Source organism: Peromyscus maniculatus, chromosome 10, assembly GCF_049852395.1.
Source record: "Peromyscus maniculatus bairdii isolate BWxNUB_F1_BW_parent chromosome 10, HU_Pman_BW_mat_3.1, whole genome shotgun sequence".
NCBI classification, from domain to species: Eukaryota; Metazoa; Chordata; class Mammalia; order Rodentia; family Cricetidae; genus Peromyscus; species Peromyscus maniculatus.
In genome coordinates, this window is record NC_134861.1 from 88,016,575 (window position 1) to 88,038,392 (window position 21,818).

Below are 21,818 nucleotides of genomic sequence, written 5' to 3' on the forward strand. Positions count from 1 at the left end.
TGGCTACCTGTGGTGTCTTTTAGCTTACCAAAGCCCATGCTGGCCCCAGGCTCCCTCAGTATCACTAGTGCCTGTTACACTTTTCAGAGTCCATGCTGGTCTCCTAGCCCTTCTCACCTCCTCCATACAAACTCCCTCTAACTCATGGGCTTCCCTCCCCCAGCTACTCATTCTCCTTATAACCCTGCTATTTTAGATTCTCTCTCTCTCTCTCTCTCTCTCTCTCTCTCTCTCTCTCTCTCTCTCTCTCTCTCTCTCTCCCTCTCCTTCTCCTCCTTCTCTCTCTTCCTCTCTCTCTCCTTCTCCTCCTTCTCTCTCTTCCTCTCCCTCTCCTCCCTCTCCTTTTTCTCTTCCTCTCCCTCTCTCTCTTCTCCCTCTCCTCCCTCTCCCTCTCCCCTTCCCTCCTCTCTCTCCTCCCCCATCCCCCTCCCTCTCTCTCTGCTCTGCCCCTGCTTCTCTCACAGCCAGGTCCACTCTGCTGGCCATGTTCAGTCTACTTCTATCTCTGTTCTGGACTCTTCCAGATGCCTCTGCCTGTTTTCTCTCACATCTATAATAAAAAGCTTCCCCTTGACTATCCTGCAGAGCCCTGTCCTCAGTTTATACACTAACCTGGACTATGGCCGTGTCAGAGGAGAGAAGCCTATTTAAGTATCTGTATCCATTAACACCTCCTCAGAGACCAAGACCACCCTCCGAGAATTTACAGGAAACTGTTTGCAAGGTCTAAAATTGTTACCTATGTAACAGAACAGACCAAGGGGGAAACAACAGGTTATGGTATCAATTGCAGGAAGCAGCTGCCACTTTGAGGATAGAACAAGGAGAAAGATTACAATAATTAAAGTTAAGAGGCTTTATGGAGATGAAATTCAGACATCAGCAGATATGGCACCTTGGCGTGGTCTCTGAAGTGGAGCAAAAGGAAGATGGTTCTGAAAACATGGGGAAAAGCGCAAACTGACTCCAGCTGCTGTATGGGAAGGAAGGGGAGGGCAGTGCTGTGGCTGTAGAAATGCAAGGTGCTCATGCTCCTATCAACACATCCATACCAGGCTCCTGTCAACAACCCTGGTGGAACTCATTGGGGAAAAGGCATGATAGTTAGCTGGGAAGAGGAAAAGGATCAGGAGGAGACAAGAGCGTAGTGGGTGAAAATGATCAAAATGCATTATATACATGTATGAAAATGTCATAATGGGAGAGATTATGTATAACTCATGTGTCAGTGAAATTTTTTTTAAAGATTTATTTATTATGTATACGGTGTTCTGCCTTCATGTATGCCCATATGCCAGAAGAGGGCTCCAGGTCTCATTACAGATGGTTGTGAGCCACCATGTGATTGCTGGGAATTGAACTCATGACCTCTGGAAGAGCAGCCAGTGCTCTTAACCTCTGAGCCATCTCTCCAGCCCCAGTGAAATATTTTCAAAGAGATACAATACCAGACTAATGCTCAAAACCACAAAGAACCGGCAGAAATGGCACATGTTCCGAGTCCTTCTAGCACACCCCATGAACAGTGCTGACTCCACAGGCACGTGTGTGGAAAGTTCCTGACTGGCGTCACCAGGCAGCATACGGAAACATCGTGGCATCTTGGAAGCTGAGAGATAATAGCTCAGTAAACCACAGTCTACACTCATCGGTCTCACCACCAACCAAAAGAACTCTTACCGTCCAGCAAAATCCTATTATCCAAGCTGGGCACGGCGGGGCACCTCTTTAACCACAGCCCTGGGCATGCAGAGGCAGAGGGCTCTCTGTGAGTTCCAGGCCAGCCTAGTCTACATGATGAGTTGTAGGCCAGACAGGACCACATAGTAGGATTTTATTTATTTATTTTTTTTAATTTCAATATGCTCAGTATTTTTATCTTCTTCCAAAATGAGGAGCACCAGCAAGCAGTCAGTGTCTGGAAAGTGGTCATTCCCAGCCCTCTCTGCATCGCGTCAATCCGAGTTCAGCCACAGTCTCACCTACGTATTCCCCCACTGGAAAGCGAACTGTAAAGAGAACACTCAGCGGAACTTGCGTGGAATGATGAGGAGAGGGAAGAAAATAGTCTGTGCATCTGTCTCTAAATAATCACAGAAACAGTAAACTGAGAACCCACCAAACTACAACAGTCCTTTATTTTTTTTCTGGTCACGAGAGTGTCATTGATATTTGCCATTTCCGTTTCATTTGGCAGCAGGTAGGACCGAGGGGGAAGTTTTGCCTGGCAGTGTGATCCCAGCTTTTGTACTGAAATATACATATACCTGCTTGTGTTGATTTTGTTTCTTCACGGCCGAAGTTTTCCATTGAATTTCACTATTGTATACTGAACTACTAAAAAACCCCTAAAGACTCCCCTGGCTTCAGACACAGTGTGCTCTGCCACTACTGTGTGGCCGCAATTCAGTTTGTCCTCGGTCATTGGGAGCAATCATCCCAGCCAGCCCATAGTATGAAGAGCCAAAATAAAGTTTATGTCATCTCAACTTCCAATTCAATGGAGCCATTGTTGGTCTTCTGGCAAATGCACTCTGCCTTTGTTCCCAAGCCAGATGGCAAAGCCACCAAGACTGGCCATAGGTATATTAAGGGGATCCATTCCCACCTCTATACTGACTCCACCTCTGGCAAAATGAGCAACCCAATGCACTGTTTAAATGCCTCCTTGGGTGTGTGCTTTATCGCTGTCCAAAGACACCCATTTGGAATTATTTGCAACTGTTCACTCAATTGTAACTCCATACTCGGTGGATTACCACCTGTCTTAGCTACTTTTCTGTTGCTGGGGTAAAATACCACGGCCAGAAATGACTGATGCAAGAAAGAGTTTACTTTGGTACCAGGGGGATGAGAGTCCATCGGGGCAGGAAGATAGCAAGTGACAGAAGAGAGGACCATCTCCTGGTTGCTGACTCAAAGAATAATCCACCTTGTATTAGAACTCCATCCCTCAGCTGTAATTGTAAGTGAATCCAGAAGGTGATTCCATGTGTGCATTTAACCAACTGCTCCAAGGAAAATGAACCAAGACAAATTCCATAGAAACCAGCCCAGTGCTCTGAAATGAGATATTTGATCAGGGGTGATGTCAAATAGACTGCCGTGATGGTGAGGAAGGCATTCTGAAAGTCCACAAATGGTAGTGATACTTGCAGATGTCCCAAGGAAGGTAAACAAATCTGGAGCAGTCCTTATTGAAGTGTGGATATGTGTCTGCCTCCTCCATCACGGGAGGCTCCACTGTAATCCGTGGCTGGTGTTGTGGGACACGTTACTGGTGTTGATTTCCTGCTGCTGGCCCCTTAGGCACACATCAGCACGTAATCTCTGTTGTTGCCACTTTATATGTAGGACCACAAGCAAACCCTGGACAAAGAAACATATTGAAAATGAACAGCATGCCCTGTTTTTCTGCCTGATTATTGACTATCTTGTCTGCAGTGGATGACTTCAGAAGTGTTCGCATGAATAATAGATCATGCTGTGTGCCCATTTAGAGAGCTCCATCCACATACCTCTCCCCTAGACCTGTTATTAACTAGCGTTCTGAAAATTATGTTCCTATTAAGTTCTTCAACATCCACCCAAACGGTTGACCACTGCCCACAAAATAGAGAAAGCCCACAGTTATGGACATCACATCCACAAAGGCAAAATGAGCAACCCAATGCACTGTTTAAATGTCTCCTTGGGCGCATGCTTTATCGCTGTCCAAAGACACCCATGTGGAATTATTCGCAACTGTTCACTCAATTGTAACTCCATACTCGGTGGATTACCACCTGTCTTAGCTACTTTTCTGTTGCTGGGGTAAAATACCACGGCCAGAAATGACTGATGCAAGAAAGAGTTTTGTAGCATGAATCTTAAAAGTTCTTATTAATAAAATCAAACCTGAGCCAGGTATTGGGATGAACTGGAAGATCAGAGAACCAGAACAAGCCACAGCTAGCTCACCTCACCGGATCCTCAGCTGGTCTTGTTTCCTCAGACTGGAAGCCTCTGTGTCCTCATATCCGAATGGCTCTCAGCTGAACTGTGCTGCTCAAAATCTAAAAGCTTAACCAGCCAAATGCTTCTAGTTTCCGGTCCTCACGCCTTATATACCACCACTCCCTGGGATTAAAGGCTTGCTTTCTGGGATTAAAGGCATGATGAGTCACCACGCTTGGCTGTATCCTTGAATAGATGGATTTCTGCCTCTGGAATACTAGGATTATAAAGGTGTGTGCTACCAATGCCTATCCTCTATGTTTAATATTGTGGCTGCTCTGTCTCTGACCCCAAATAAGTTTATTAGCATGCACAATGTTTGGGGGAATACAATACCACAGAGTTTGTTTTGGTACCAGGGGAATGAGAGTCCATCATGGCAGGAAGACAGCAAGTGACAGGCACGGTGGCAGGAGCCAGAACAAACTAGAAGTGGGGGGGCACTGTAAGCTCTCAAGGCCCTCCCCCAGTGACATACTGTCTTAGCCAGTGTTGTACTGCTGTGAAGAGACAACCACGGCCACGGCAACTCTTATCAAGGAACACATTTAAATCTCCTCTGCCAATGCCAACAATCCACAGCTCTTAGACTGAATCTCAGGCAGACTTTTTGGACAAGGGCAAAAAGCAGCCACATCCTTTGCCAAAATATCACAAGAATGGTCTCTAGGCCATGGACTAATATTCTTCTCCCTTGGAACCTCTCGAGCCAGTCCCCCTCAGTTAAAATCACCCTCAGCATCACTCACTGTCTTCCATGATCCTAGGCTCATTAAGTTAAAGTGTCCAAATTGCTTTTCTAGTCCAAAGTTCCAAAGTGTTCCATCACAGTCATACCTCAGTCTCTGGTACCAACTTCTGTCTTAGTTAGGGTTTCTAGTGCTGTGAAGAGACACCATGACCACAGCAACTCTTATAAAGGGAAACATTTAATTGAGGTTGGCTTACAGTTTCAGAGATTTAGTCCATTATCATCATGGCATGAAGCATGGCAGCACACAGGCAGACATGATGCTGGAAAGGTACCTGAGAGTTCTACATCCAGATCAGCAGTCAGCAAGAAGAATGGGACACTGGGCCTGGCTTGAGCATTTAAAAACCCAAAGCCCACCCTCGGTGACACACTTCCTTCAATAAGGCCACGCCCACTCCAACAATACCACGCTTCCAAGAGTCACTCCCTGGAGACTGGGCATTCACATTATGAGCCTGCGGGAGTCATTTATTCAAACCACCACACATACTTCCTCCAGCAAGGCTATACTTCCTAAACCTCCCCAAACAGCATCACCAACTGAGGACCCAGTATTCAAATACCAGAGCCTATGGGAGACGTTTCTCATTTAAACTACCATACTGCCTGTAAATCAGGACCTTCTTCTACATCTTCACCAACTGACAACGCAAAAGAAATTCCTGACCATAATGTAGCTCAGGTGGAAGAATGCTCATCTGGTATGCATAAAGCCCTGGGCTTGATCCCCAGCCCCACAGAACCCAAGCATTGGAATACAATGTCTGTAATCCCTGAACTCAGCAGATAGAAATGGAAGGATCAAAAGTTTAAGTTTGGCTTGGACATATACCAAAGGATGCTCAATCATACCACAAGGATGCTTGCTCAACCATGTTCATAGCAGTGTCATACATAAACACTAGAACCTGGAAACAACCAAAGAATGCGTAAAGAAAATATGGTACATTTACACAATGGAGTATTACTCAGTGGTAAAAAAACAAAACAAAACAACAACAACAACATCATGAAATTTGCAGGCAAATGGATGGAACTAAAAAAAATCATCCTGAGTGAGGTAAGCCAGACCCAGAAAGACAAACATGGTATGTACTCACTCATAAGTGGATGTTAGCTGTAAAGTAAAGGATAACCATGCTACAACCCACAGCCTAGGTAACAAGCTGAGCTCAAAGAGGGACAAATGAATCTTCCCAAAAAGGGGAAGTAGAAGAGATTCTGAGCTCATGGTGAGGCAGAGCAGCGTTGAGTGGTGTGGTACAAGGAGGAAGCTGCTTATCTCACCATGGACAGGAAGCAAAAAAAGAGATAAGAAGGAACTAGGGACAAGACGCTCATAAAGACCCATCCCCAGTCATCTACTTCCTCCAGCTCGGTAATACACCCTAGAGTCCAGTACTTCCCCAAATAACATCATGAACTGGGGACCTAGACCTCCACACACGGTGTCAAGACCAAGGCAGAGCTGTTTCCAGAAGGGAGAATGGTTACCTGCAGAAAGGGGAAACGTGCTCCAAAGCCCGGAACTCAACGCTGCAGTCTCTACTTACTGCTTTCGGACTTCATTAAACATTTTATGTCCTAGAGACGCTTTGTGTGCCATTGGGTCTGCTGGTGCCAAAGAAGAAGAGTTAGACTCCGGGCTAACCTCCTCCAGCTCCCCTTAGAACTGGCAGCCTTATGCATTGTGTCAATAGGATCTAAGTATCGGAAGCAAATAGGATACATTGCCTCTGGAGCCCCAAAGGGGGACTAGGGGTGTAGTCCAGTGGTAGAGGAACTGGCTAGCATATGAGAGCCTCTGGGTTACATCTCCAGTATACCCCCCACCAAAGAAAAACAAAACATACAAAAAACAACAAAAAACAAAAAAAACCCCAAAGGCTCACCCAGTGCCTCTTCTTTAGAGGTAGACCATGGATGCAAGGCACACAACTTATCTCTGACTTGGGAAGAGATATCTTGAGATGCCCCGTATCACGTGACTCTCAGAAATTTCACCCAGGTAATGGGCTCCCTGGACTTTCTTAGGGTTTATCTCCTTCTGTGATTCTCAGGTGTCTTAGTAACTGGCCTGAAATTATGTACTGCTTCCTATCCATGATCAGAGCAGAGAGATACAACATTAGCGAGCGCTGTGCTGGACCAGTGTGGTTTGATGAGGGCCTGCCAAGATCTCCTAAGCTCTGTAGACATGTTATGGGAGAAAGCAGGAGCCTTGTCACACTCTTAGACGACATCAGGTCATAGCAAACTGTTACTGGTGGTTCTTGCCAACTGGCGTGGAAAAGGAAACTTCCGCGCACACGAAGAGCAGCATAGACTGTTAACAGCAGCCCTCAGTGTGTGCCGGAAGTAAGACGCAGACAATGGCTGCAGCTGAGTCAAATGTTGAGGTTCACAGAGATAGATAGAGCTGTTCTCCAAGGACCATCTGACCTCTGGAGAGGCCAAAGGGGCAAACTGGGTGAGGTGTGGTGGTTGTCAGTGTCTCTCCTGTCAAATCTTCAACAGGAGAGCTGATATCTGCTGTTCCGTCCCGGACTTGGCATGGCTTATCTTTAAAATCTTAGGCAAGGGTTTCCAGGGCTCTCTGCTTGACTCACTGTTACTCTCATGGTCATGGTCCTTAGTGGGTGGAGACTCATGAGGGCAGTCGGGGAACATGCCACCCGTGAGCTATCCCACCTGAAGGAGAAGTAGGTGGGCTATGTATCCACCTAGGCTAACACAGAATGGATTCTGGAGGCTGGGAACAACATTGTTAACTATAGTTAACATGGGTCAGACAGGGTTAGGTTTTGGTTTGAATACGCTGAAAAGTTAATGCTATTCAGAATGGTGTTGGATTTAGAATGGTTGGATTTAGAACGGATTCAGAATGGTGTTGGTTTAGTGAGTTCTAAAACCCAGGAGAGGTGTTTCTAACTCCTCCTCCATGCTCCTGTGGCTCTGGCATAGCATTTACTAGGTTTCATTTCAATGGCCTGTTTATTTATGTCCTTGAATTTTGAGCAGACTATAAAGGACTGTGTGTGTGTTTGCTCAGTGTGGTACCTTGCATACAGCAGTTATTCATAAAGAATTCATTAGGCTGAAATGAATGTTTTTTCTCTTTGCCAATGTCCTCATGCAGAAAACTCTTCTGGAATATGCTCAGTGATATCTGCTAGACTAAGAGAGCATTAACTCCAGGTTGAACATTGGCTTGTGCTTTATAAATCTCTTTTTTTTTTTTTTTTTTGGTTTTTTCGAGACAGGGTTTCTCTTGTGTAGCTTTGCGCCTTTCCTGGAGCTCACTTGGTAGCCCAGGCTGGCCTCGAACTCACAGAGATCCGCCTGCCTCTGCCTCCCAAGTGCTGGGATTAAAGGCGTGCGCCACCACGCCCGGCCTATAAATCTCAATAAAGCTATCTTTTAACAGTGGGAAAAACACTCTCCTGAGGGAAAATTGCAGTGGTTAGAGTCTATAATTAATTTATAGAGCATATGCTAATATTGTATTTTTATATTAAGGTATGATGTGATTATAAATGCATTTAATTGCCCTGCATTTATCTATCTATCTATCTATCTATCTATCTATCTATCTATTTATTTATTTAATTAAACAATTTTCATTTTTTTTTTCCGAGACAGGGTTTCTCTGTGTAGCTTTGTGTCTTTCCTGGAACTCGCTTTGGAGACCGGACTGGCCTTGAACTCACAGAGATCCGCCTGCCTCTGCCTCCCGAGTGTTGGGCCACCTGGCTTATTTTTTATTTATTAATACCATTTACAACTCCCAAAACTTAAAACTTGACCAACAATAATCATAGAGTATTTTATAAACAATAATGTATCAACAGCAAGACAAAAATATATGAATTACATGGCTTTTTCAAATATGAAATTAGTAATAACAACAAACTTATATGTGAAAGGAAATAGACTGTTTGCCCTAAAATAGAGCACAGGTATAAATTTTGTAGCCATTAAAACCTAATGATCATGTTCCTGAAGTTACACTACCAAACAGGTACTTATGCAACTGCTTGGGATAAGATCAGAGTTATCATGACTCAGTGGCTTCTGAGACCTTGAAGAGAAATAAAACAATAACTACTTGGTTTACATTATTATGGTTCTCTGTGCCACCTATTACAATACATCAAAAAATTCTGTATTTTTTTTTCAATTGAATGTCACTTCTATTTTTATTTCAAAATCACATAAAGGAGTAGCTTCATTCAGGGGCAGACCTGTGCTATAGAAGAGCTGTCTGCTTTCTCTGGCAAATTCCAGTCACAAACAGCTGGGAGACGTCTGGCCTCAAGGGTTGTGAGGGCAAATGAACCCAGTGTGTGTGTGTGTGTGTGTGTGTGTGTGTGTGTGGCAACCCTTGGCTCTTCTCCATGGTGACCCACTTAGACTACTTTTCAGCACAGCATGGAAAAAAGACGGGTGATGCTGGCCAGCACTACTTGGTTGTAGAAATGGCTGATGAGGAAGTACAGAGGGCAGATTTGGAAGGACAAGGCGACAGATGTGAAAACAAAGAGGAAGAACTAGGTCATCCTGGAGTGTCCTTAGGAGAAACAAGCAAAGCCAACTCTTATCCAAACACTTCATGAATGTGTTATTCATCTGATTGTACTGACGCTGATCCTCGGGCTTTGCAACACTACTCTTGGCCTGTGAAATCTGTTTGTATAGTTTGCATCTCGGTTGGTTCTCCCAGTTGCCTAATAAGGGCAAGGCTCAGTTTCCATTTTGGCTGCTGGACTCGATACAGAGAAACAAAGATCTGCTCCCAAGTTGTAGTTTACCTGGTATCCAGTGTGGGTCTCTCCCAAGCACAGGTCACTGATCACATAAATCATTTAGAAGGCTAGCCCTTCTAACCACACACACTATGCTTTAGCAATTTCTGTGAATCTTTTCATTTAGTCCTCATGAAACTACTATTTTTAGGTAAAGAAATGTGGTGGTACATGCCCTTAATCTAGCACTTAGGAGGCTGAGGCAGGAGGCTCTTGAGTTCAAACCTAGCCTGACCTGCATAGTGAGCCTTGCTCAAGAGATGTTAAGGAAAAATATGGAGGTACCTCGATTGGTAGAGTGCTTGCTTAGCATGCACATAACTTATAACCCTGGGCTCCATCCCAGTGCTGCATGAACCGGATGTGGTAGTGCATGTGTATAATCCCATCATTTGGCAAGTGGACACAGGAGGATGAGAGTTCAAAGTCACCTTTATCTGTATAGGTACATAGAGAATTCATAGCCAGACTGGAATACTTGAGATCCTGTCTTTAAAAAAAAAAAAAAAAAAAAAGAACAAGAGTTGAGTAATTTACCACATAAGTCACATAGATATTACAAATAAAGCTGAAATTTAAATACAATATGTTTAGCACTTTATGGTCAACTAATTGCATTTACATGCTCACGTGCCCTTCATCTCCCATGCTGTCTTCAAGATGGTCAGGAGTTATCTTAGGCTTACAAATAGGGGGGTGGGGGGTGGGAGTCGCTAGACTGGGTGTTGGGGCCAGTCGTGAAGGCCATGTCCCAGGATGTTTCAGGCATTATTAGGCAGTCAGCATCAGGAGTATATGTATTTCTTGTGACTCCAAAACCCATAAAACACAAATAAAATGGTGGTTCCATAAGTGTCCTTTCTATTCAGGCCACACAGAGCTTAGCCACTTCATTTTTGCTTAATAAAAATAAGAACACAGGTGAAATATTATCCATAGAGCAAATGTAATATCTTAAATATTAAATGCATACGGAGAATCACAAGGCTGATTCTAGGAAGCTCATCTTAGAAAAAAAGGACCCTCTGCTACTAATTTCGTTGTTTTTCTTAAAAATTTGAAAACATTTATTTGGTACGAGTATTAGTTACTTTTCCACTGCTGTGAGAGAATACCATGACCCAGGCCACTTAGGAAAAGAAGGCTTTATTTGGATTTGTGGTTCTAGACGGATAAGAGTCCATCAAGGCACGGAGGTAGCATGTACGGGAGGTCATAGCTTAAAGCAAGCACGAAGCAGGGATAGGATGCTGGGAATGGTGTACAGCCTGGAATGCCGAGACTGTGGGCGGCATGTATCGTTTAAATCACTACTCAGTGTGTGCATGTGTGTGTACACATGTATGTATGTGTATGGGTACTTGTGCATGCCATGGCATGCATGTGGAGGTCAGAGGACAAACAGCGTGCAGGAGTTGGTTCTCTCCTTCCACTTCTTCCCATGTGGGTTCTGGGGACTGAACTCTGGTTGTCAGACTTGGTGGCCAGTGCCTTTGTCCACTGAGCCACGGAGCCTACCCTCCATCATATTTTCTAACTGGTGAAGCAGAACTCGGCAACTGATGTGTTCGAATGGTACTTTTTTTTCCTACCTCAAAATTACAAGGTAACAAATTTACTTATCATCTCTGTTCACTGTGTTGTAGCAGTAACAATTTTATCTTTAACAATTATGTATTTGACTAGTAAGGAAGGACTCTCATTTTTTTAGAGCTGTAAGTTAAATTTATCTCTTGCTGATTGTTGAAATTGCACAAATATTTTTGAAAGTCTCAAGGTTTGCCTTCAAGTTGCCCTGGCAGATAAATAGACATTTTATATTTTAAAACAAAGCTGGTTTGAAACTGGTCAAGACAGTAGAAGGATGACAATCTGTTGTAGATAGGGAAAAACACACACACACACACTCACACACATACATACACACACATATGACTTTCAAATGATTCACTGAAGTATGATTTTGGCTTGGCTGGGTGCACATTCAAGCTTAACTTTAAATTAAGCATGTTTAACGTGACTTGTATAAAAATTTATAATTCAGAGCTTTTAGTCAGTGGTTCCAATGATAAGCATGTAAAATGGATTCCTCTGTTCACATGATAGTAGAGTCCATTTATTCACATGAGAAATGTAAAGAAGTGCAAATATTTAAAACACAATGCACATGTGTATGAGATAATGAAGTTTCAGAATGTCTTTTTGGCTAAAGAAATGCTATTGAAGCTGGACATGGCTGGACATGGCTGGACACGGCTGGACACGCCTGCAACCCCGGAACTAGGAGACGGAGGCAGGAGGATCCTAAGAGCGGGCTAGTCAGCCTACACAAATGGTAAGCTTCAGCTCAGCGAGAGCCTGGTCTCAAGCCAATGAGGCGGAGCATGACAGAGGAGGACATCTGACTTGTAGCGTTTTCGTGTACACACGGGGGTGGGTGGGTGGTGGGTGAATGCACCGGCACACTCACATACACGTTACACATGTGTTTGTACACACGCACACATGCACATGGGGCTATTTGCTCCAACTTCTTGTTAATGAGCAGTATGCCTTATGATGTGTCCATATAAATGTCTACTATTAAAATATTCTTTTTAATTTATAACATTTATTCTTAAAATGAAGCAAACTTTAAGTCTGTTCTAGAAACAATTATTATACATTTAAGGACAGCTGTATTAGCTGAGTGTGAGAGTGCATGCCTTATAATCTTGGCAGTTCAGAGGTAGAGGTAAGAGTTTCAGGAGTTCAAGGTCAGCCTTGACTATGCAGGGAGATTGAGGCTATCCTGGGCTAAATAAAAAATTATCTCTTAAGCCGGGCAGTGGTGGCACACACCTTTAATCCCAGCACTTGGGAGGCAGAGGCAGGTGGATCTCTGTGAGTTCGAGGCCAGCCTGGACTACCAAGTGAGTCCCAGGAAAGGCGCAAAGCTACACAGAGAAACCCTGTCTCGAAAAAACAAAAAGAAAAAAAAAAAAAAGAAGAAAAGAAAAAAATAGTTGTCTTTGAATTTATGCAATGTCTTCCTCCACTCAAGCAACAAGCTGGAAAATGTTTCTTGAGGACCTTTTCTGTCTTCAGCTGTAGGCATATAAAGAGCAGGACACAGAGATAGATATATGCCATTGTAATCTGTTGTTTTCAAGTATTATAAACTTCCTCCCTGCTGACTAGCATTCACAGCACTGGAGGAGAAATGGGAATAAGACATCAGTGTTCTCACCAGAGCTGGGCTCCGCAGCAGACCTACCCACAACAGCAGCATGGCTGTCCCAGGAACAACCAATCACTTTCGGACTGGATCTGAGGCCTGCTCCACAGGAGGGAGTTCACGCCCGGTACTGAAAACCTAGTCAAAGGCCCACACCTGGGGAGGCCACAGGCCCTAGAGGGGAACCCACTATTGTGGCTGTCAAACTGCCATAGAAGTGTTTACGTTTATACCCATAGATCAACGCTGCTCTCAATCTTGGTCAGAGACGCTTTCTCTGCGGGGGCAGCCGTGAATGCAGAGACTCAGCACAGGTCGAACAAAGTGCTGAGAATGAGTGACTGAGTTCTCAGCCCTTTGTGGGGCATCCATATCACTTTCCTCTCCCCAGGCTCGGGGACCATCCCAGAAGAGGGACTAGAAAGATGGAGGGCATTGGAGGATGGGCAGGAGTACTGTGCAATGCTGTCTCCTGGACCTGACATGCCTGTGTGCACTCGTGAGCTCACAGCAGCTGTGGTTCCCTGTGCAAGGTCAAGACAGTCAACATTCTAGCAGGGTTGGAAGAGGGACCGTGAAGCCCCAGCCCTAACTGAAGAGCAGGTGGTGGGTGATGGCTGCCGGGGGAGGAGTCATGTTTTCTGTGGGGGTGTAACCACCGGTAGGTTGCCCTTGCTCCAGTGTGTTGGGGCGGGCTGCCTGGAAAGATGACCCAGCGGTGAAGAGTGAGTACTGCTCTTCCAGAGGACCCAAGTTCTGTTCCCAACACCCATGTCGGGTGAGCTCAGAACTTCCTGTCCAACTCCAGGATCTCTCACACCCTTTTATGGCCTGTGCAGGGGCACACACACACACACACACACACACACACACACACACACACATGAACATACTCATACACACACATGTATAATTAAAAACAAATCTTTTTTTTTAAAGAAAGGACATGAAATTAGGAGAAAGACTTGTTGGGAGGGTCTGGAGAAAGTTGTATGGGGGCAATAGGGGTGGCTATTAAAAATATTGTGTACATGCTATGAAATTCTCAAAAAATATAATAAAAAAAGCATACACACTTACACATACACACAAGAAAAGAAACCAGAAAATTTTAGCACAATAACATAAACTGTATAGATTGTTTTCAGGTGACTTTTTTCTTTTCATATATTTTTGTAATGTAACTTTAGTATTTTCACAATTTGAGTACGTAATTCAGTGATAGGAAATGACAGTATTTTGACTTAGCCTAGCTGTATCCAGCATCATGAGTTACATAAGTCTGGGAGCACAAGGTCTAGAAGAGAGCTTTCTGAAGGTGGAATTTCTGCCAGTGGGGACGCCTGGGTGGCAGGGGTAGTGTCAGTTTGGTTTGGGGAGGAAGCAGCCCACACCTCCAATGAACGTACATTTTGATTGAAGAGGAAAGACAAAGTCACGGGGTGGAAGCAGCTTTTTAGAAGTAGCGGAGACTCTTCTCTAGAGGTTTCTGAAGGTTGATCTGTCTCTTTCCTTCCTGTCTCACTCGCATAGGAGACTCTTCTCTAGAGGTTTCTGAAGGTTGATCTGTCTCTCTTTCCTTCCTGTCTCACTCGCATACTTTGTAGGCATGTCTGTTTTTGTACAGATCCCACAGAACTATTATTGCTTCTTGGCTCCTCTTTTCCCATTGGCCTCTGAGCGAGCGCTGAGAAAGGTGGGAACCAGAGGCACTTTGCATCTTTGTTTCTACCAGAGACACACTGTGCCTAGAATAGGCTACATTTTGTCCACATGTTTCTTGTTAAGTGGAACAAAAGACACACACACCAAAAAAAAAAAAAAAAAAAAAAAAAAAAAAAAAAAAAAAAAAAAATTTAAAATGCAGAAAAACACACAGCCAGGGCAACTGAATATCTTAAGAACACGATTTTCATGGATGATGAATCCATGAGTTTCTATCATATTTAATATAAAATATTAGTATAATATATTCCTATGCCCTCCAAAAACTTCAAAAACAGGGCCGTGACAAGGCACGTGCTGCTAAGTCTGATGACGGGAGTTCAAGGCCCAAGGCCTACCTATGTAGTAGAATGGTGGGAGGAGAGAACCAACTCTCTCAAGATCTTCTCTGACCTCTACATGTATGCTGTGTTACACACACATGCACACGCACACACTAACTTACAAACATTACGTAACCCAGCAACGGCAGTACACTGGACACCTCTGGCTTCCCCCTGCTCTACGTCTGCCACTTTTGTCCGCTCCACTCTCCTAACTCTTTGTGAGTGTGTAGAACTCAAGCTTGCTATTTTTAGCAGTGAATTATCAGAGGGTCTTAGACTCAGCGGGACCATGGCATGCAGATTCTGAGACCATGGCGGCAGAAACAGCCATTGTAGGGCAATCAGAGATTTGCTGAGTACAACCCTCTGTTATGAAGAATTGGAAAACGCTCCCCTGACAGAAGATCGCAAACATTCAAAATGTCTGCAAAAATAATCCTTATTAGGACAAACTGGAGGACAGTAGAAACTTCCTCACATTTGCACAATACTGATATGATGCTCTTACGAGATGTCTCAGACATCCCGTTCTGGCAAAGGCGAGAGGCTCTCTTTCTTCTTATCCTACTGGCTTTTCTGAGCTTTGAGGGTTAAGATTGTGCCACCACAGACTTGCTTTGTCAATACAGATCAAGGACAGTTAATCTAGACAGGCTTGACATTTGGGGGCTGCGTAATCTAAACTGTTGCAACCATTTTGAGTGACTTTAATGTAAAATATAGCCAAATGGATCAAGGTTATGTCCAAATCAGATTTCATCTATTTTTTTTTCTCCTTGAATATCAGGATAACTGAGTAAAATAAATTAAAAGTGTGGGTGCTTAGACTGTCTGGATTTGGATTCAGACTCCATCACTGTCTTATAATCAGTCTTCTAGGTGTCTATCTCCAGACATAGCCTGTTGGTTCTGTTCCTCTGGCAGACTAGGAATAATAACTCACACATGTATTTTTTGAGTTGTATAAAAGGTAGAGATTTTCACCGCTGTACTTGAGGCTGCTCTCTCACTGCAAGTTCAAGCTTTTTATTTTGAAGGTGTTTGAGTATCGATCACCATTTCGTGAATCTAGTTGGGAGGGGAGTTGAGCTGAGCACTTGAAAGTCAGTCTAGCTGAAACAGTAAGCTTCAGGGTCAGTGAGAGACTGTCTCGCAATAATAAGGCGGAGTGGCAGAGGGAGACTGTTACCATCACCCGCCGGCCTCCATTATATGCATGCATGGGTGAGCGTGTGTACACCCACCTACCCACCACACTCACACCTCACATACACATACCACACACACACTTGAGAAATTATGGGCTCCTCTTGGACTGAACACATGCTAGACAAGCACGCTTTGACTGAGTTGGATCCCAACCCCGAGCTTTCCTCTCTCCTCATCTATAAGTGCTTTCAAGAAAGAACTTAAAGGATAAGCCACACAAAATGGGATATGAAATAAAAGTGATGAAAATGTGTGTGCTCAGATATCAAGAAACAGATTTTCTTTTTTAAGTTGGGGAAAGGTGGAGGGTAATTTTGGGTGGAAGGGGTTTTCAAGACAGGATTTCCCTGTATAGCCCTTGCTGTCCTGGAACTCACTCTGTAGACCAGACTAGTCTCAAACTTAGAGATCCAACTGCCTCTTCCTCCCAAGTGCTGGGATTCAAGGCGTGTGCCACCACCACCTGCCTATGAAGGTTAATTTTTAAAGCAGTATTATTCCCTTTAAAAATGGAAAGAAGTAAGCTGGATGAGGGAGGCACTCCCTAAATCCCAGTGCTCAGGAGGCTGAGGTGGGACAAGCCTTTGAGCCCCATTATTAACTCAGCACTCAAAAAAAGAGGAAAAAAGAAAGAAAAATTCTTAGTGGAATTAATGGTAGGCTCTTGGGTTCTGTGGGAGCTAATGAAGAAGGAGAAGTCATGGGGGGGGAATAAAGGAATTTCTTGGTCACTTTTTTTTGTGATGATGGTTTATGGTGACTAGTTATGATAGAAGGCAAAGCTAATCAACCACAACATGAAGCACCACATCCAGTACTCCTCTGGCTTTCCTCTAGAGCCATTGCCAAGCCGTGCAGAAGTGGAAAGACCACGTGCCGAGTCCAAATGTGGAAGTATTCTGGCCACCAGCCTCACGTAGTTGAGGCTCTGCCCACAGCAGCCTTTGGGCTTTAACATGATTACCCAGTCCTGGCCACCACCTGACTGCAAGTTCCTAAGAAACCCTGAGCTAGGTCCTCCCAGCTGAGCTCAGCTAACCAGAGCTGGGATAAAGCGGCTAGTGTTTTAACCCCCAACATTTGTTTGGGGTAATAGATAGCGGGAACAATAAATATATGCCAACTTTTATAGATTTATAATTTATCTAGATTCATCTCATGCTAAGTAAATGCTAACTTACGTATATACTGTTATATTTGTAAATTCTTTTTTCTTCTTAAAGCCCCTCTAACTTATCAAGCTCTCCCCATCCATCAGCTCTGGTTTTGCTCCTGAGTGTAGCCATAATTTCTTATTCATAATGTGGTGAAAAACTTAATATATGCAGTTTAACAGATTTGTGAATCTTTTAAGGCAATCTTTCTTGTTTGAAATTGAAAAAGCCCTTCATTTGGAAAACACGTTAAAATGTTAACAAAAGCAAAATTTAAGCTTATATTCTTTATTCTTATTACTTTAAATGTCAACTGCCTCATTTGAGATCAAAATAAGAGGTTCTTATTTTGACAGACAGTGAAACTTCCTTTTGGAATAAGATGATATATTCAACAGATGGCTCCTAAATAGTTCTTTGCTGAAAGTGGCAACTTTACATAGTACTGTGACGTCAAGACAAGACTGGAAATATTTGACTTACGTTATGGTTCTTAGAACAAACGAAAAAAGAAAGAAAGAGAGGGGGAAAAAAGGTGTTCTATAACGTGCAGCATCCCAGAATAGAGTCCGGGTCACTTAGAATGTGACTTTGGAAGTCGATCTCCAGCTAGCTGAGAGGCTGAGACTGTAGTTGAGGGAGCGGCTGGGAATCATCTGAGGCTCAGTCTCTAAGAAAGAATATTTGCTTTGGATAGATTCACTGTTCCGAGATAATGAGCTCCGCTTGCAGGATTCTCTGAATTCTGTTTTAGTCTTCTCTGCCTGCTTTCCACATCATGTCAAAGCCACTTTGTTTCTGTCAGCTGACTTGTAGCCTGACGGACAGAGTTCTTATAATAAACATGTTGACCAGCGGCAGATGAGTTTCACTCAAGGCTAACTTACCTGTGAGCTAACACAAGTGGAAATGCAGAACCGGCTGTCTGGAAACACTGGCCCTCTCACTGCTGGTCTCTAAGGTGGGGAGGACTCCAGCAATTCAGGAGCTGGGCTCATCAACGTCTGGGAATTGGCTGTGTTGGGGTTATCACCAATCCTTCCAAAAGTGAATGCACACTTCCCCAGAAAGATACAGCAGCTGCTATGATTAACCGAGCAACAGAATATCAACATGACAAGTTGTTGAAGGCTGAGCTGAGAGACTCTTGCCCATAACAAAGTCAGAAAGGAGACACTATGAGGTACCCGCCCCCCCTTGATTAATTCTGCTGATCGCTTGAGGAAAGGCACGGATGATCTGTTATGCAGATTATCTCAGTGTTTCCAGGTTTAGATTAAAAAATGAGCTCTTGGTTCAAAAAGCAGAATCAGTTCAAGATGGCATCCTGGCTTGGGTTATACTTTCCTTGTTTCTCTCTCTTTCTGGGACAGACATTCCTGTCTCCTTTGTGGCTTCGGTTAGCCAGAGTTAATCTAAACAGGAAGTATGGGCTGTAACCATTTTCAATGTAGAAAAGAGCCGGCCCTGGAGCCAGAAAGAGCCAGTCGCTGGACGAGTACAGAGTCTTTAGCATGAGACCAAGGTCCTAAGAATCTCTCTCCTTGCAAGGCTGTTTCCCCTCCGATTTCCTTGAGGTTAAACATAACTCCTGTGGGAAGTAGCATAAAAAAAAAAAATCTTCATAACTTATTGTGCAGGCAAATTGCTTCCATGAACATTTGTATTTAAGTATTGCATACAAAGTAGTCATAACTATCACCTTTACCATTAGAAAGCTGAAGCTCAGGACCAAGTGAGCTACTGAAGGTAATTATCTGTCGTTGGGTAGGAAAGCTGGAACTCAAAGCCATCCTGACCCCTGGATAGAACTTCTGCCTCAATGTAGCCACAGTAGCACCTGTCTACTTTTGTTTATTTTTCTATTTCTGAGCACTTAGCGTGTATTCATTAAATATTTGTAGTGTAGGGTTTGGAGATAGGCCTTGGGGTTTGAACGCTAGCCAAGTTCAGCATGCACAGCCATGACCTTCAGCAGCATCGCCAAAGACCTTCAGTGTGTCTGCTGAGATTTGCTCTTAGGGTCTCATGGACCACAGACTGGCCTTGGAGTCATTGTATAGGTAAAAGATGATCATGCACTCCTGACCTTCCTGCCTCCCCACCTTACAGGCATGAGCTACTGGTGCAAGCCATTATTTCTGAGGAGAAAGATGATGTATGCGAAGCTGTGAGAATTCAGATGCCCTTATTGAGTCTAGAGACTCAATAAGCCCTTTGAGACACCCCGTTTTCTTTTTTGTTAGAAGCAGGCTTCGAGTAGTTTGAAGGACTCACCTTAGAACCAAGGGTGGGCTGAATGCTGGCATTGTTCTTGTGTGGGGCTGCTGCTGGTTCCCATCTGGTTCCCATCTAATTTCAATCTCTCAGTTCTATGTCAGGTCTTCAGATGGGCCACTGGAGATAGTGTGTCACCCAGTCTTACTGTTAGAGAATTAGTATGCCTCCCCAATAAGAAATCACTCCACACTTGAAGATTAATAAAGAAAAAAAAATCCCCAATTTAGCAATTGGGCAGCTCTGGCTAATGCTCAAAGAGGAACCGGCCACAACCAGAAGATTTTAACTAGCTTATATACACCTTAGGCTAGTGCATTCCACATAGACCGTCATCTTAAATCTCTTCCAGGTCCAAGTTACACACTGAACAATTTAAACAGAGCCTGGAGACCACAAGTCTGGCCATTTGGGCAGACGGGAGATTTGCACAGCCAAAGATATTGCCAGAATTATTTAAGTACACCAGTGTTGTTATTCTCAAACAGCTGTTACTCAGGTTCATCTTGCTTACTGGGAAGAGTTATGCTTTTTCTGATAAGAGCACAGGGCACTTAATGGTAGTTGTCACCCTGCCTTGCCCCCTCCAGCTGCTAATTAGAGGCATGTTTTTTGATATGGGGATGGTCTCTTAAAGGCCAGTTGAGAGTCAGAGTTGTTTCCTTTTGGTGTGGAAATGGAGCCTCATTGGAGGTCAATCTTGGTGAACAGACATTAGCAGAAACTTTCTCAGCAGCCCTAACCTTCATTCGAGGAACAAAACATTCTTTCAGTTTCTAACAAGCCTGGTCAGTACATTACGGACTTCCAGTCATATTGGAGGCAGCGTCTCCTTAGATAAATTCACTTTCTATTACTTGGTATTTCCCAATCGAGTTTATTAGTAAATCCTTCCTAACATCAGTTGTCCTGCCTCAAGTTCCTCCAGCATCAGTACCACACACCATGACTTGCTGTACAAGACCCTGTATCCTACAATAAAGTGAATTCCCTCTATCTTCTGTAGGTGCTGAAAGAGTTTGACTTCCTTGTTTTGTATTGATGACTGCCCAGCAATGTGGTCTTTAAGAATTGCTCTGGAAGCTGGACAGTGGTGGCACATACCTTTAATCTCTCTGTGAGTTCAAGGCCAGCCTGGTCTACAAAGGGAATTCAGGACAGCCAGGGCTACATGGAGAGAACCTGTCTCAAAAACAAAGAGAAAACAAGCAAACAAAAGAATTGCTTGGGAAAGGCCAAGGTGAATCTAATGGGTAAAGCCTGATCTGCATAGCAAGAATGTCTTGTTTTAATAACCGGTATCTACAGCTCTGGTGCAGCTAGCTAGCTAAGGTGATAAGGACAAACCAGTCTGCAGAAAGACCTATGTAAATCAGAGAGAGAGAGAGAGAGAGAGAGAGAGAGACAGACAGACAGACTAACAAACAAACAAAACTCAGCAAAGAGAAAGTCCGAACAATCCTTTTCACTCCTGGAGTATCTTAAAAGAAGAGGTTATGGTGAGGAGGTAATGTACTTTTTCAGCCAGTATTTTTAAAGACTGCTGTCTTTTAATATTAGAGAGTAACATGGGAAGTGGGAAGTGTTCTCTTTTGTGCTGAGCAGTGAGTTCACCACTTCTAAAACGTCTTACTCTAGAGGACTGTTCACATCCATGTGAAAAATAGCTGACATTCTGTATAACTTTATACCCTCTAGTGGTCTAAGCAAAAGGAAATTTCTAGATCTTTCTCTTTTCTTTTTCTTCTTTGCTCCCCCCCCCCCCACCAACTAGGTTTTATGCTGTAGCCCAGGGTAGCCTTGAATTCACAGCAATCCCCCTGCCTCAGCCTTCCAAGGGCTGGGTTTGCAGATGTGAGCCATCACACTTGGTTGGCTCTCTTCCTTTTTGTCTCCTGCAGTGTTATTTATAAAACCCCCAGCCACACACTTCTGCACTTCCTCTTTCGCTTCGCCTATTTTCTAACCCAGGTTCCTTTTCTACCTTTCACCCACTTGAGAAACAAAGCGCTCCCCAGTCTGCTTCCTGCTCTGATCCTAAACTTTTCTCTCCTGGTCTGTTTTCACTTGGTTGCTTCTTTCTGCGAACTCTGGCAGCTGAGCTTCCCTCTGTTTTAAGATGCAGGACGTCTGAACTGTAATCTTAGCTCCTCTCCAAATGAGCGGCCTGCTGCTCTTCATGTTTACTAGCATGGACTTTCATCCATATGCATGTCTCTAAAGTAATAATTTAAATAACGCTTAAACGATCAGCCACACCTGGAATAAAATTATGTAACCTGTAAATCATTTGTAAGTGGTATGCTGGTTTTATTTTAGGTTCTAAAACCAAGAAGGCCACGCCTCTCTGAGACA